The sequence below is a fragment of the Coturnix japonica genome, chromosome 1 (genome assembly GCF_054131305.1).
Source record: "Coturnix japonica strain WE chromosome 1, WE-NBRP24, whole genome shotgun sequence".
Taxonomy (NCBI): Eukaryota; Metazoa; Chordata; class Aves; order Galliformes; family Phasianidae; genus Coturnix; species Coturnix japonica.
Window position 1 is genome coordinate 159120135 of NC_140663.1, and position 17497 is coordinate 159137631.

The window sequence follows — 17497 nt, forward strand, 5'->3', positions numbered from 1 at the left end:
AAGTAAAAAATGAGAGCTTTCACAATTAAAGGAGTGAAGAAATGATAGAATTTCTCAAACTTCAGAAATTAAGTCCAAGCACTAAAAGAAAAACATTGACATTGTACATCCTGTGAAGTCTCTACCTTGCATGATTTTAACCTAGCAAACAAAGAACATAATTAAGTACATTTAATTGCATTCCTGGATTACTGCCAGATAGCTTGTCCTGGTGGATCTCAGTAGACCCTTTTCATTCTTCTAAAAGCTGAAGGCACAGAACTGACTGAATTCAATCTAAAGCTGGACAATTGTACTCTTGAAAATATTATCAGACCAAATAAACCATAGAGCAGAATTTTCAAATGAAGCATTAAAATAAGTAAGAGGAAATAAGTTAATAGTGTTTATGAGCAGCAACAGATAAAATCACCCGTAGCATTCACTTGCTAATGCCAGCAACTCTATTCCCCAAAATCTGTGAGAACATTTGGAAAGATAACATCAACATTTGTCAGACTTCAGTACTACTAATTTTTCTCACGTGCCACCAGTGTAATTAAAAGAAGAAAAACACTGTTCAAGGCCAGGCTGGATGGGGCTTTGAGCAACCTGGTCTAGAGGGAGGCATCCTTGCCTATGACAGGGGGATGGAACTGGATGGTCTTAAAGGTTCCTTCCAACCCAAACCATTCTATGATGGTTTGACTATGAATTCAAGGACAGTTACAAGACACTAGCTTATATGCCAAATATGGTGTGGGAAACCTGTTGCAATGAGATATTGTTTTCACTAAGAATCCATTAGTTTAACTGCTGTACGGTTTTATCTTCTTTAACTGCTATGTCAAGGAGAAGCATTAGTCATCAGTCATTTCAAGACAAAGTACAGTAGATAAAATAGTCCAGAAATGATCAAAACTAGTCTTTTTGAGTTTGTCTAAGTGGAACGTATTTGGTTCCATGATTACTGTCAAAAAGTAGTCTAGGGTACGGTGCTCATTAGCCAGCTGAGAGTGCTTAACTAGATAGGGTTGTACATTTCCAGACCAGAGTCATGCATTTCATCCTGGCTCACATGGCACCAATTCCTCTTGTGACTGCAATATTTTGTATAGTTTAGGCATCTCCTTCATGCCCTCCAGTGACTGACACGTGAATTTCAGCACGTCACAATGCACACCAGGTTGAAAATGCACAGACTGCTGCTGCTGAGATGTGACTTAGAGCCTGACCACAAGTCGCACTGAACCTACACATCCAGTCCATCTGTTGCCAGCATGCAGGTACACAGCCTCTTGCAAAGAACACCTCATATGTAGGCAAGGAAAATTCCCATATCATAATGCCCATGGAGGACTAGAACAAATATCACAAACGTTCAGATCTCTGTACTCCGAAGCACAAATATATCCTTCTGCTCCTTTTTATCTGCACTGTCTTGCACGCAAAAAGAGACTATATTGAATAATAAATTACATTACAATTGTCCCAATGTACTTAAAACTATCAGCTAAAAATCCAGAAAAGACAAAATAGAAAAATCTGCACTTAATCAATCAGCAAAGAACATAAAAATAACTACTCAGACTGAGAAGCCTGTGGCTCTGCCAAGAGCCTTTATAGTACTACTCTTTGAAAGCAAAAGAAAATTCTCTCTTCAATGGAATAGAATTGGGAGCATTAAGGAAGCCAGTACTTCTAGAGATATACTGCTAACAATGTGATTTACTGTATTAATTACAGGGCAAAATTAACTGACTCCAATAAACCTTATTTTCTGTATGGCAGAAGGACTAAGTAGAGTTTAATAATGACAGGTTAAAACCTATCCAGCCTTTTTAGTAGGAGAAAAATGTTTTGTTTTAAGGGAAGGAAGCTGATGAATTTCTACTCATCTTGCTCTCTACTTTTCTTCGATACATAAAAGCACAGTAGTAAGTGCAGTTATATCAGATATGAGTACATATATGTGCAAAATGCTTACTCATCTATTTCCAGTAGTATCAGCATTTACAAAACCCAGTACATCCAACTGTTTTCTGTAAGGAATTTCAGCCCTAGGAAAGCTCTAGCTAAACACTTGCACACTATCAGATGAGTTAAAAACCACAAGTTTCTTCAGCTCCTGCCAACTTTCACTGCTGTCATGACCAAGAGTTCATAACTACTTGCAGTAAAATATTTTGCATAATCTCATGTTGCATGGGATAATCTTAATGAGTCTTAGTATAGTTTTGTAGTTCATGTTTAAAGGTCATAAGAATAATCACCAAAACCTGTCATTACCAAGTAGTTAAAATCACACATGCAATCCTTTTTAGTAAGAAACACACATACAAGTTTCCAAATTGTAATGTGCCTAATGTTTTATAGTTTGGGCCTATGCATATATATATTTTAGAACATTTACTTTAAAATGGATAATAGCTGTCACTTTTACTCAATAAAGAAATGCTCATAAACCAACAGACTTCACTGTATTATTCATTCTTGGTAACCAGATCTCTTGTACAGTCAGGAAGACACAGTACTTAAGAGTCTTACCTTTCCCTGAAGCAACAGTTTCCAGTAGTGATTTCTCTTAGTGCTTTAACTTTTCAATGTAGTTTTCATAGTTTCCTAGTTCAGGATGAGATGGGTTAATTACAAGCAGTATGGATGATATCTTGCTTGCTTCCTGAAGATCACTGCTTTGCATCATGTGCCATCACAAGTACCTAGGAAAAAAACCAGTCATTTTAAACTCCAGTCACCTGGACAATAGGAAATATTACTGCTTCCAGTTCACATTAAACAAAAGCCAAGTCTTAAAATATAACCTTAAAAACTATATTTATCTACCAAACATTTCATAATACACTCTGTTAGAAGGATTATTGCATACTTTCCTCCATCCTGTTGTATACAGACATAAAACAAGTGGAAAAATTTTATTGTCAATTATTAATCTTACAACCCATCTCATTCACTGACAATATGAAGTAGACTCCCTTTTTTCTTGTAGGGTTCTGGTCAGAAACTGCCAGTAACAGAAGAAACAGCTACACCGTCATTCCTTTGAAGAGGTAAACACCTCTGAAAAATAAAAATGTTAAGAGTGGGAATCTACTTTTATTTTTTGGCTCTAACGGGAAGGTCCCTATTAGAACAGACAGATAGTATTTTTATTTGGTGCAACTATAGGTATCCAGTGGGAACCTTGCAATTATAGCCTACTAGTAGAAGTAGATTCCTCTTTTAATACAGTCTAATGTCAGCTTCAGGATCAGGAACAGAAGTTATTCACCCATAACCACTCCTTGAGATGGGCTCCGTACATTAGTTTTCATGCTATATGGAAGCAGCACAAAGCTAATGTAACTTTTCCTCACCTGGACTGGTGAAAATCTCATCCCCCAAAATCCCTACATGCAGATTGCCTTAGGACTGCAAGGTCTGGAGTCTGGATGTGGTAGCAAAGGAGCATTAAGTTGGCTCCACTGTCCTTCCCCAAGCACCACACTCATTCTATGAAGGCACATCTCTTCCAATGTGTCCTTCTCAGACTTACTGCTGTTATGAAATGCAGCAATGGGAAGGAAAGGAAGGGGAGAGGTTTCAGCAGATCCCAGCACACACAAAGGGCAGCCAGAGACTGACACCTGTACCATGTCTGTGTTCAGAACCACTGGCAGCATAACTGAGGCCAGTTCTTATGAGAGCTGTCCCATGATGGTCACACTGAGACACCCACAGAGCTTGGTTACCAAAACCAACATGAATTTCATTGCTACAAAGACAGTTTAAATACTACTTAAATCTGTGATGTAAGAAACCTTACTTGCTTCAGAAAGCCAAATGCCTAGAAGCCAAAAAGCTTCACTGTTGAAGTATTTGTATTTCAAGGAAAATACCTTAGAAGCTTATGGCACGTGTGAGTGAACCAACAATCTTCTACATCAGATCATCCTCAGGCTGATAGGATGGGACAGGTGGGATGAACCTCCACTGGTTCTCTCTGACAGTCTCTTACTCCATGCTCAGCTAGTTCAGTACTAGCTGCAGCTGCTCAGGCCCTCATCCAACCACAACATCCGTCAAAGCACCTCCAAGGGTGGAGATCCACAACCTGGCAAGACAACCACCATGCTGCTGTATCAGCCTCTTGAATCTCCATCTGACTATCTAGATCCATGGCAGGAAATAAGGCAGTACAACACCAATGGTATTACTTGACCTGTTCAGCCTACAGTAATGTTTGACCATGTGCTTAATCAAAAGATTCAATATTAGCAGCAAATTGTCTCCCATTTGATACCTCACTAGGTGCTGCTTTACAAACCTGTCTCCTCTCCTCACCTTTCCTGTAACAGCAGAAACCACCTCACTGTTTCACTATGTATTATTAAAGGGCTTTAACATTTTTTTTCCTCTATTTCCCTTCTGGATAGCCCTTGGCAACTATCTTCCATAAAAACACAAGTGTGGCTGTACCTGCATTTTAAGCAACAATGCCCTGAACTCAGATAATTCTCTTGTTCCACATATATACTTAAGAATTCAAGTTTCCTGAACATTAAGAGAAGTATCAAACTGTGGCATCTGACTCAGAAGTCACTGAGATGGAACAGTGATGGCTCAGATCTGCACCATCAAACTGTCTGCAAACTGAGCTATCTTTGTGTGTGCTACACTCCAGTTGCATTTTGAAGGTAAGGTCCCAGTGCCCAGATGCAGTTTTGGTTCTGAAAAATAAAAACTGACAGACTAGATCTGACAGGTCTCTGCAACTACTTCAGTTCCTCATCTCCCCGCTGAGAAGTTCATTCACGTCTGTGAGATGCGGTAAGAAATGTGTTAGATTTTTTGACAAAAATAAGCTATTGGGTTTTAAGCCAACCAACCAAAATCCTAATAATGTGGAATGGTATTGTTTGGATCATCACCATCAATGCAATGGATTTAGTCTGTCATCTGTGTAATACTAAAAGACCGTGCATCTCATTAAAAGCAATCAGCTGTTTCTGCATATCCATAGTGCAGATTATACTTTCCCGTCCCTTGTAGCCTGAAGCAATTACCCTTCACTTAGTGGGAGAAAGAGGAGGGTCTGGAGGAAAGGAAGGGAGTGCTTTCTCTAACAGACTCTCAGACCACTGCTGTATCTCCTGACTTTTGTGGCCTTATTTTACTTAAAGAACATGGGCAAGCTGAACCAAGCAGTCTCCAGCCAGAGGATACAATCATGTGCACACATACAGCTAGTTAATCCCATACATACAGAGCACAGCTTCTCCAGAACCAGTGCAAAAAACAGACCCTGGACACAGCTCAACAGCAAAACACGCAAACCACAAAACAGAATACGGCATGGGTATAGTGAGTTTAAATGCAAAGTGTTGCACAAGTTTGTTTTCTACTCATCCTTCTCAATGCATTTCTTGGCAAATTTGCTATTCCCACACAGGTATTTTCTCCATGAAACTATGACTTTCTTAGCTCAGTGCTTTGTTACGTCAGTCTCATACATGCAATATAACATGTGTAACTCACAGCATCATAGAATCATGGAATGGTCTGGGTTGAAAAGGACCACAAAGATCATTGAGTTTCAACCCCCCTGCTACGTGCAGGGTCACCAACCACCAGAACAGGCTGCCCAGAGCCACATCCAGCCTGGACAGACGTATCAAATCAAAGATCATTAGCACTTAGGCTGCGCCCAACTATTTTTGCCTGAAAAAACAGTATTTTCATTTGCAACTCTTGCAATTCTTTCTCTTTTAAATACTTGTGCTGGTCATTTCTGAAATAATTCTTATATTATAAAACAATATTCAAAAATGTATTGAAAATTATGGTCTTGAGTTAAAAAAAAATAAAAATGCACTGAGTTTACAGCTGGTACAAGACATCCCAAAACAAGGAGGTTTGTCCAAATACACACTGTTCCTCAAGAAATGAAGTAACTAGTGAAGGTAGCAGCCGCATTCCTTCAGCACCCTCTATTGGCCTTGCAGCAGCACCTTACCTTGTGTTCTCAGCGTTGCCTCTCATTTTATACTCAGTATTGCTGGACGTGCCATGCGTTAGCCCATCTCTGCAGATGGCCAGAATTTATCTAATTAGAAGGGCAAATTGTTTGTTTGTTTGTCTTTTTACCAGCCCTTTTTGTGTGATATTTCTAACAAACGCTAATACTGAATGGCATCTCATACGCAGCTCCCACCAATACAAACGACAGCTCTGCAGAAAGAACTGCACTCGTGTAACTGAGAACTTAACAATAGACACATTATGAAGAACTGTATCCACAAAAAGATAGTACTCAAGCCACATCCCGTGGAGCGAGCAGATAAATAAAGTCCAGATGCCAAAGACATGGTGATCTAAATATAACCACTGCACACTGCCTTCTGGTGAGCGGCCAGATGGTGCAATTTCCAGCGGCAGAGACCCTCAGCCCTGAAAGCCCCGCAGCTGCGTCCTAAAGCCGGCTCAGGCTCTGCAGCGGCAGATGTGAGCTGCATCGGGGAAGCAGAGAGAGAAAGAGGGGGAGGCAGCTGGGCTGGGGAAGCGGCCCTGGGGGACATCGGGGTGCTGAGGGCTGCTCCTCAGGGGAGGTCAGGGTGCGAGAACCACCCCTGGGGCTCTCCTAATATTTCTGTGATTGTCAGCATCAAAATGGTGCTAATTAAAACTGATGGTGAGACAACAGCCTCCAGAACACGCTGACACACATGGGCTTTAGTCAAGGCAGTTTGTAGTACTGTTCATTAGAAAGCATTACTACTGAATTTCAAATGCTAGCATGCCCACTTCTATGTCAGGTAATCATTATTGTAATGCTTAGTGGGGATGGAGAAGGAAATCTGACATAGAATAGAAACATCTCCAGGAGGGGAGTAAACATCATCCAGGAGGGGAGTAAACTCTTCAAAAGGGCTGACAATAGCAGGACACAGGGAAATGGTTTTAAGTTAAAAGAGGGAAGATTTAGGTTGGATGTTAGGGGGAAGTTCTTCACTAGGAGAGTGGTTAGGCCCTGGAACAGGCTGCCCAGGGAGGTTGTGGATGCCCCGTCCTTGGAGGTGTACAAGACCAGGTTGGACGGGGCCCTGGGCAACCTGATCTAGTAAATGTGTATGTTTGGTGGCCCTGCCAGGCAGGGGGGTTGGAACTACATGATCCTTGAGGTCCCTTCCAACCCGGGTCATTCTGTGATTGATTCTGTGATCTCTTGCACAGAACAAGAGCATAATGATCCCACAAAATCTGCACAGTTCATTCGAGGTCACAAGGCTGAAGCCTGAGGTGGACCCCGACTGGAGCCACATCCACAAACATAAGGAATGAAGAAAAGCAACCGAGTCTTTGCAAATCACAGTCAGCACTCATCAATTTATCAGGTATTTCCAGGTTTTATTTATTTACTTATTCTTCATTTATACTTCAGGCAAACATTTTCTTTGTTTCATTATTTTAAGACAAAATTACCGTTGCGTTCTTCCCCCCCAACCATGTTTGAAAGCTCTGCTTAAACAGATGGAAGTGGCTTCCTCTAGAACTTGGCTGCTGGCTCGCAGGTTCCTTACGCAAGGAGCTCTCCTGCATAGCAACCCCACGGGTGGGGCTCCAAACAGCAACTGCCCCACACGTGTTTTGCAACTCAAAGCAAAGGAAAAGAGAAAAAGATGCAGGAGCTGCTGGCTATGAGGGGAAGCACAGCCATTCTGTAGGAGAAATGGAACTCGGTTTAAAAACAAGGAAGGTGAAAAGCAACACAGAAGAAAGAATCAAAGGCTGCTAAAATATTTCCCAGCCAAAGTTGTAATTAGTTCTGAGATCATAATGTGATAATGATTATTGGGAGAAATAATATATGCAGAGAACAGGTTATTTCCTGCAGAGAATCATGTAAATACTCTGCTGTAATGCCACCCATCTGCCCCTCCCATTGAATACCGAAACGATTTCAGCTTATCAAAATGCCGTGTTAAAAAATTACTGGGAAAACAGCTGGGTCTTTCAATAGTTAGAGAGGAAGTTTCACTATCAGGATCTTCTCGTTGAGAAGGTAAACTGAAAGACGCGAACATGAACAAGAAAGTCACTATTAACTGAATTTCAGGAATAAAATTAATTTTATTTTCTAAGTTTATGCTGTTTAAAGTAGATGGAGGTATGAGCCTTTTACACTGTTTCCCACAGTGCTCTCCTGGACAAGCTCACAACACTGCTGGGTAAAGAACTGGATGGATGACCAGTCCAGAGAGCAGTGGTGAATGGAGTTAAATCCAGCTGGCAACTAGTCACATGTGGTGTTCCCCAGGGGTGAGCATTGGGGCCTGTCCTGCTCAACATCTTTACTGATGACCTGGACGAGGGCATCCTTAGGATGTCTGCACATGACACCAAGTTGGGAAGACATGCCCATCTGTCTGTGGGTAGGAAGGCCCTACAGAGAGATCTGGACAGGCTGGATCATGGGGCTGAGTCCAATAGGATGAAATTCAAGAAGACCAAGTGCCAGGTCCTGCACTTTGGCCCCAACAACCACAGGCAACAATACAGGGTTGGGGCAGAGTGGCTGGAAGATTGCATGGAAGGAGAGGATATGGGGGTGTTGTTCATCTGAGCGTCAACCATCTGCCAGCAGTGTGCCCAGGTGTCCAAGAAGGCCAACAGCATCCTGGCTTGTATAAAAAAATAGTACTGCCCAGTACTCAGCTCTGGTGAGGCTGCATCTCCAGTACTGCGTTCAGTTTTGGGCCCCTCACTGGAGCATGTCCAGCGAAGGGCAATGAAGCTGTGAAGGGTCCGGAACACAAATCTGATGGGCAGTGACTGAGGGAGCTGGGATTGTTCAATCTGGAGAAGAGGGGGCTCAGGGGAGACCTTATCACTCTGGTCAGCTGCCTGAAAGGAGGATGCGGTGAGGTGTGAGTCAGCTTCTTGTCCCGTGTAATAGCAATAGGATGAGAGGGAACAGCTTCAAGTTGCAACAGAGGAGATTCAGGATGGTTGGCTGTCAGGAAAAATTTATTCTCCAAAAGAGTGTTCAGACACTGGAAGGGGCTGTCTGGGGAGGTGGGGGACTCACTGTCTCTGGAGGTGTTGAAGAGACGTTTAGATGTTCTAACAGACATAATTTAGTGGGGAAGTATTGCCGGTAGGTGGACAGCTAGATTGGATGATCCTGGAAGTCTTTTCAAACCATGGTGAATCTATGATAGAAGAGATCACTTTAGAGACATTAAATAAATATTCTGTGAAGAACCGAGAAAACCCGTACTTCTAACATCACTGAACGAAAAGTTATTTGGCCATACACTACCTTGTTCATAGAAATGATTTTATTTAATGCTCCCCACATCCCATTCCTCCCATTTTGAGAATGTCTCCCTTTCCATTCCTGTCCAGAACAGATTAAGTCCATGGTGATGAAAAGCTAAGAAAAGCCCATTTATATCCATAAAAAAACAAACAACACTTTTTCAGTTTTGAAAGTATTTAGTGCAGAAGGAAGAAACTACATCCCAAAAAGCACAGATGCACTGTGCTCAGCCTGCAGAGCATATTACTCTAACATGGTATTTGCACTGACTTTAAATCAATTATCACTGTGCAGCACAGGAAAGGCATTTAGTTTGGGTGCTAGAAAGAGCAGAGCTCTGTCACTTGTCCATACCCAGCAAGGAAAGACTCCTTTGGGTTTGCCTGACCAGGACAGAGAAGCAGGAAGCTCCCAATTGGTGCATACATCTCCAAAAGGCAACTTGAACATTTCTGCCTAATGCACACCATGCATACACCTCCTGTTCTCATGCTCTGAAAGACAGCCAGTATTAGCTCTTATGGATGCTTCAGCTGTTATCATACAGGTTTCTTTTGTACAGGAGCCTTTTCTGATGACCACACTCCTTTGTGTAGAAAAGAGACCTTCCTGGGTCTAAAGGAATGCACTACATGAGGAGTCTGAGATGCATCGCTGCCATTCCACAGCAGACTGATAAATGTACCAATGCTCTCCTCAGGCACTACTCTCTGATGTTTTATTATACAGCCCCTAGAGCCCAATTTGACAAAATGCTTCTTACTAAACATGCGTAAGGTCAAGCGGATTTTTAATAACATTTATCTAATTTGTGACAAAATGTTCATCTTGCCAACTGACTGTACACCCACATTACTATTAGCAAAGGCAGCCTGCTGGTTTCAGTGCTCCTGAAACCATTTACTTATCTTCTTTTCTACCAGTAAATTAAGTGATGCAGAATGAATATCTCAACAATAACCTGATAAATGAGGGCTGAGATCATAGAATAGATGACCTCGTTTGCCCCCACTATGGCAGGACTTGGGTCACTAACCCTCAAAATGGTCACCCATAGCTCCCTAATGTCTCCCAAGAGATCAAAACTGATGGTAACTTTGACAATCACCATTAATAAACGCCATCTTTTTCTGATCTTAAGCTCTCCCATCTCTGCCTATTTTCCAAGACCTTTTTAAACACAACTGATCTATGCAGAATCCACCTCAACTAGTGCTGTAACCACCCACACCTGCCAACAGTGAAAAGGACTGAAATAGATGTTTACTTAAAAGGCACTGACATCTGATAACAACAACGAAACAAAAACAGAGAATCAAAACAAACTGAATAAAACCCACAGAGCAACAGTAGCAAGAAAAACCCATCACCACAACCCTCCCTGTGCTTCCCAAAACCTTCTGTTGGGCTGACTAAAGCACGGGCCGCATCAGGAGCTGGCAGAACTGAGCCAGCGATGGAGGATGAAGTGATCTGATTTTTCCCCATCAGCACTGATTAACTCCTGGTGAAAATGTTCACATAACCTCAGCCTTGCTGCTCTCTGAGTGAAAATAATAAGGTGAAAGCACTTTATTTGTTAGAAGCCAAGGAATTCCCTATTCATGGCTAAATAAATAAATAAATAAAGATAAATGGGGTTTTGCAGGAAGACTGGTGCTCCAGGATCTGACTTTGCTATTGACCACCAAAAGACCTCAGCACACTTCAGCCACATGAGACCAGCACAAGGATGCTGCCTCCTTGGAAGCAGCATGCTGTCCTAGTGCAAGTATGGCCAGCTGCATCTTGTGTCTTGGTTTGGTGGGGAAAGGAGGAGCGGAGGTTCATTTCATATTAAAAAAATGCTTTTACAGAAACAACTAAAAGTTTAATTGTGGGTTAAAAACTGAAATATTTTAGTGGGCTTCTGTAACGTGACTGGGTGCAGTAGTTTTCACATAGGAACTATAGGAACTACTCTTTGGGTCTCTACACTGGCATTGATTTTTTCTTTTTCTGATCCCCCTCCTCACAGTGATGTTCATTAATCAGACACACAGACAACTTCAGTGATCCTGGCACTGCTACGTTTAATAATCTCTGGATCAAAATCCACAACCAAGCTAGGCCTCATCTCAACTTATATGTTCTATACTCGCCCTTGATGTAACCACCTGTCATGCCTTTCTAGTAAAGCAAGCATCAAGAACTTCAGAATGAAGAATGAAGTCAAAAGATCAACAGAAGCAGCAAGTAAATGACTTTTTATTTTGCAGTGCCAATTTGCTGCCCACTTACTTATTACCACATTAAATGACAAAAATAGGAATGCCAATCCTAATGCTATCTGAAAACTTTGAGCTATTAGAGCCAAGTTATCAAGTTATCTGCCAAAAAATACAAAACCTAACTCAGGATGCCCAAATCTGATAATAGTAGTGCCCTGAATAATAACTTTAATACATTTTCTAGCTGTTGTGTGTGTGACAATCTCAAAAACAAATTGTGAATAAGAATCATGAAGACTGACAAAACAATAGGGTAACTTAAAAAGACCTTCAGTTGGAAAATCTTTAAAAGATGACTTCATTTAGGAAAACTAAACAATTCAGAAAGCATCACTGAGGGCGCCTTTATACCAGCAATCAATATGGCTTTCTTCAATCGTACAATAAACCACTGTTAATCGCACTGCCAGCCAACTGCTTCAGAATTAAGCAGAGAACACTTTATTCAAAACTTAGGCTAACAAAACCAAATGAACATCTATCTCCACCAACATCCTTTTCTCAAAAGCATTAATACTGCACAAAGCTCTTGATCACAGAATCACACAATATTCTGTGTTGGAAGGGACCCACAAAGATCACCGAGTCCAACCCTCAGCTCCACGAAGGACCACTCAAACTCATGTGCTCCCTGAGCTCCAGCACTCAGGCTGTGCCCACTGCCCTGCGCAGGCTGTTCCCTGCCCACCGCCCTGTGGTGCAGCCCCTTTCCCTCACCCCCAGCCGCCCCTCCCCTGACAGCTCCATGCCGTTCCCTGTCGCTGTCACACAGAGCAGAGCTCAGCGCTGCCCCTCCGCTCCCTGTGAGGAGCTGCAGCCGCCATCAGGCCTCCCCTCAGCCTGCCCTGCTCTGGGCTGAGCACAACAGGGGCCTCAGCCGCTCCTCGCACACCGTGCACTCAGACCCTTCCCCATTTAGTAGCTCTCCTTTGGACTCTCTGATACCCAATATCTCCTCAGTAAGCCGTGTCCCTTAGTACAATTAGATTTTGAGATACACACTATGTGCACTCTTTTTAAGCTGTAAATACATGGTCATAACCTGATCATAAACATCCTCTAGGGAACATGATGAGGTGTTTGCTGTAGTGGGGCCTTTGTAACAAGTTGTTTAGCAAACGTAATGCATTAAAACGGTGAAAACAAACATATCTGTAATTAAGCAAACAGTGTTTTTATGAAAATTACTTCACATTAGTCCATTTTTTTTCTTGAATAACTGCATTCACCTTGTGAGAAACAAAACTAATAACTTCAACATTCTTGCATGCAAGCCAAATGCATGTATTTTATTTATTTTAATGGGACTACTTAATGAAAAATAGCTCCTGATACTGGGATTTCTGAAAAGGAATTTATGAGAAGTTTGCTACAGGGCAGCTGGGCTGTATTTTGAACTCAGCATACGTTCACTGACTTCAATCACAACGTTTACACAAATAAATGACATATTTACTAAGCAAAACTGTTTATACAGGCATGATGCCTTCAGTTCTTTGCTCCAGAAGATCTACAGTGTTTATCCCACAAAATAGCTTACTTTGCATCAGAGATAAAAATCTTTGGCCATAGCAGGCAGATTTTTATCCCTTTTGAAACAGTGTGTCTTTAAACTTTATCAGGACACTTACATGCACAGTTCTTTAATTCAAGATGGCCTAAGTTTTTAATTGGCTGTCTTTAATTCAAGATGACACCTTATTAGATTACTACTGAAAAAGATGCAGAGATTAAACTGCTGTTTTTTAAGATAAAATGAAAAGAAGCTAATGACACAGGCACAAGGTTTCCACCTGCCTTACTAAACCCTATGACATGCAGTCATTTATTTCTGTGATATTTTAAACCGATACAGTGATACATGCAGCCTGGCCATATACATAACGCGTTATAAGCTTGGCATTTTGGAACTTTCTGATTTATGCTTGAGCACTCTCAGCACTGCGGAGTACTGCACTGCAAATGTTGTATTCTTACATATGAGCCACTGGTGATTTGGTTAGAAGTTTACACAAAATCCTACCACAGTATAGTATAACACCAACATGTTTCTCTGAGGTTTTTTAAAGTAAAAACCATGCATGAATATCAAAGAGCACACTGTAAACGATCGTTTCTAATCTTAGACATGTATCAATTATTCACTAGCTTATTCTTCTTGTGCTTTATCGTACAGACTTCACCATGGTAACACTATTCTTCATTTCCTAGCCTTAATCAGTGAATCTTTAAACTAGTATTAGATTTAGCTGTTGGATTACTTGGTATTCTTATTGTACCACAAATGTAGACGTGAACAGCGTCTGTTTTGTTGCACCACAAACCATGGAGTTTGCAGGATAACAGTATGCCTCCATTTGCTTAGCAGCATGACAGGTTAACTTTTCTAAAAAGGAGCCGGTTCCTGCTTTACTTACTAAGCATAAATACATAGCTCCGAATCACCACCAGGATACTGAGAATGTAAAAGGCATGAATGTAATATCCTGAGGCAATACTTTGAGCTCCTTACACTGTCCATCTTTCACAGACCATACATTTTCAAATCCCTATTAAGATTTAGAATCAAATCACTTGTTTTCAGTAAGTAACTGAACTCAAAACACGTTCACATCTGACAGCCTTCTTGGTGCTATAAGACTTACAAAAGACATAACTTTAATTTGACTGTTTTCTTTCCTCTTCTTTGTATGCACAGCCATTGCTATACATATCATTCTTCATATTCTCAAAATCAATATTTTTCTTGCAGCTTTTTTCTCCCGTTTCTCCTTTCCTGGTTTTCTGCCTCCCTCCTTTCTTTCTAATTCTCTTTTTCTTCGTTATCTTTTTTCCCCTGTATATCCCCAGTACTCTTGACCCTATTCATCTTCTCCTTCCTTTTTGCCATTCTGTCACACAGTCACAATTCATTTTCCTACACCTCAATTTGTGAGACTTTCTTTTAATCAATTATTAATCCAGAAGATATCCTTGATGCTTTAACACTGTACCACTCCTGCCTTCAACTTATAAAGCAAAACAACGTTTCCTCTTTGCCCCACTCTTACACTGGGTCTCTAGGGAGCACCAATCAAGCTGTGCTTTTGAGAATATCATTAATTTTCATCCTGGCAGCAATTTCTAACATTTCTTTTATATGTAAAAATCTATCTGTAATATTGCCAGCATGGAAGCAACAGCCTTTCTCATAAGTCCTTAATATCATTCTCTCATAGCTCACTATTCTAAAAAAGAATTATGTGATACGTTCCCTCGAAGAATAATTAACCCCATGCCGGATAAAAGTAAAAAAGGTGCAATTCATTTTCCTGCAGGAATTATCACACCACAAAACCAGCACAGATAAGAAATTATGGGATATCACAGTAGGATGGATACTGTCTAGAAAGAACTCTTAGTTGTTCATGCTTGGCTAAGACTTCATTGTCCTTGACAAATCTGCAAGCCTTGGTGAACCTTTCCTTTGGGTCTGTCCTCACCAGTGGCCTCCTGCCACCTGAAAGCAGGAATTACCAGGCTTGTACTGAGCAGCTGTCAGCTGTCCTGCAATGGAGCTGAGCATGGTGCAGTGGTTTCCTTGCATTGCTCTTCAAAGCCCTCATTTGTGGAGTCACGCTGGGATCTGTCATCTTCTCCCCCGCCTCAGTATAAATAAGGGTAGAAATAAAATATAATAGAAAACAAAATAAAAATAGAATAGGGAAAACTGCGATGCAAATTCAATTAGAAGCTTGATCATATTTTCAGAGCCTCACTGCTGTCAATAAGTATGTTTAAGATGACAACAGAAGAAAGCACAACTGACTAAATCTATCTCCTCTAAGTACAAAAATGGTATTGAAAGGTCAGCATCAAGGCCCTGAGCATCTCCTCTTCCTCCTTGCCCAGGTACTGGATGGCTGTGCTTGAGGGCAGCTCCTCTCCAATGCAGAGAGCTGTGAGAAAAGCTGCTGCAAAAGATTTATGAAAAACCATCTTGAGGGTTTCCCTCTTTTCCTCGGGAGCTACGCTGAGCCCTTGGGCCCTGTCTGAGGGTGTATGTGACCAAGCCATGCCTACTGACTTCATCTTGGGCCTTTTTCATGACTACAGTCAGACTTGCATGGCAAACTGGACACCAAGCTGGACATAACTCAGCAATGTGCTAAGAAGACTCATAGTATTCTTGGCTGTGTTAGCTGTGATAAAATGTTTGCTCATTAAGACCGGGATGTGGTAGCATTGTGGTGGAGTGCTTGTTCATTAGGACCGGGATGTGATGGTGGAATATGGAGGCCACAAGGGTTGCAGAGCACTCTAATTTTATGGGTAGATTGTGTACTCTGCATAGTTACAGGCAAAGCGCGCCCCGATGGATACAAAGTTTCACAGAAGGACCAACCAAGGAACGACACACCAAGTGGCACGATCACGACCGACCAATTAAAGGACAATACACTCGGGATGGACCTTACAAAAGAAGTTGCAAGGGACGGGAAGGCGCGGCAGTTGGAGGAACGAGGATTCCCCTGTCGCCCAGCGCTGAATTGCCTTTTTGTTTTACCCGCTACAATTAATAAAAGTTTCTAATTGGAACATTATCGGCTCATTGCTTGTAAATTGATGACAATTTGGCGCCGTGACTCGGACGGGAATACTGGCGTGGGTACGAGCCTGAGGGGGCGCCCCGCCTAAATAGGCGGCCTCGGCTCCTATCCTCCCGCCCTACTCCTGCCGACGATCCGAAATTTAAAACACAAAGGCAAGGAAAAACCGGTTAACCCTTTAAATTTCGTGCACGAAAGTCCGGACGAAGACGCAGGACAGGTGAGTATAGTCCGGTCTGGGTTGGGAATCCGGCGTGTGGCGAGTGTTGTGTGCTTGTGAAGGGGGGCCGGCAGCCGGCACTAACCCGAGCGAGTGTGGACCCCACAGTAGTGCGGTTCCCATTGCCCGCGAGGGCGTGGGCCACGACCTGGGGGAAGCGAGTGAATGCAACACTGAGTGAGGGCACGCCGAAGGGTGGGTACAGGGTATAAGCGGGACCCTTTCACCACCACAACCCCTAGGGCTATGGGCTCTATGGAGGGTTATTCTTTGGTGTTCCCCTAGAGCTACGAGCACTAGGGATGATTATTATTCAGGTGTTCCCCTAGAGCTACGAGCACTAGGGATGATTATTATTATTTAGGTGTTCCCCTAGAGCTACGAGCACTAGGGATGATTATTATTCAGGTGTTCCCCTAGAGCTACGAGCACTAGGGATGATTATTATTATTTAGGTGTTCCCCTAGAGCTACGAGCACTAGGGATGATTATTATTCAGGTGTTCCCCTAGAGCTACGAGCACTAGGGATGATTATTATTATTTAGGTGTTCCCCTAGAGCTACGAGCACTAGGGATGATTATTATTTAGGTGTTCCCCTAGAGCTACGAGCACTAGGGATGATTATTATTCAGGTGTTCCCCTAGAGCTACGAGCACTAGGGATGATTATTATTTAGGTGTTCCCCTAGAGCTACGGGCACTAGGGGGAGCTACAGACGTTGAATAAAACAAGAGAGCAAGAAGTAAAGAACGAGATGGGGCAGTGTAAAACTAAACCACCCACCCCTTCTAAACGACCATCCATTCCTAAGGACTCACCTTTAGGGTTCATGCTAATTGCCTGGACGCACTATCCAGGAACAAGAAATAAAGATAAAGCAAAGATGATTTATTATTGTATAGAAATTTGGAGCGGACAACAAATTGGCCCGGCAGTATGGTGGCCTAAGTATGGTTCTAATGAAGATTGGGTACAACAGCAATTAAATTTTTGGGTAAACTCCAAAACCCCTTTCAATCAAGAAGAAAGTGACTATGCAGCAGTATGGGTCACTCGCCCAGAGGGTTTAGGAGTCCCCATTTTGAATTTGACACGAAAAGAAAAAGATGTCGAAAAAC

General features: G+C 42.1%; 1 protein-coding gene across 2 annotated transcripts in view; it reads right to left on the reverse strand.

The window, feature by feature from the left end:
• FRY (FRY microtubule binding protein) overlaps positions 1–17497 on the reverse strand; it is a 223574-nt gene that overhangs the window by 185714 nt on the left and 20363 nt on the right. For both annotated transcript variants that reach the window (XM_085536268.1, XM_085536269.1), the window contains exon 2: positions 2527–2699. The gene's annotated coding sequence lies outside the window, so the exon portion shown is untranslated. The remainder of the gene's footprint in view (positions 1–2526; positions 2700–17497) is intronic.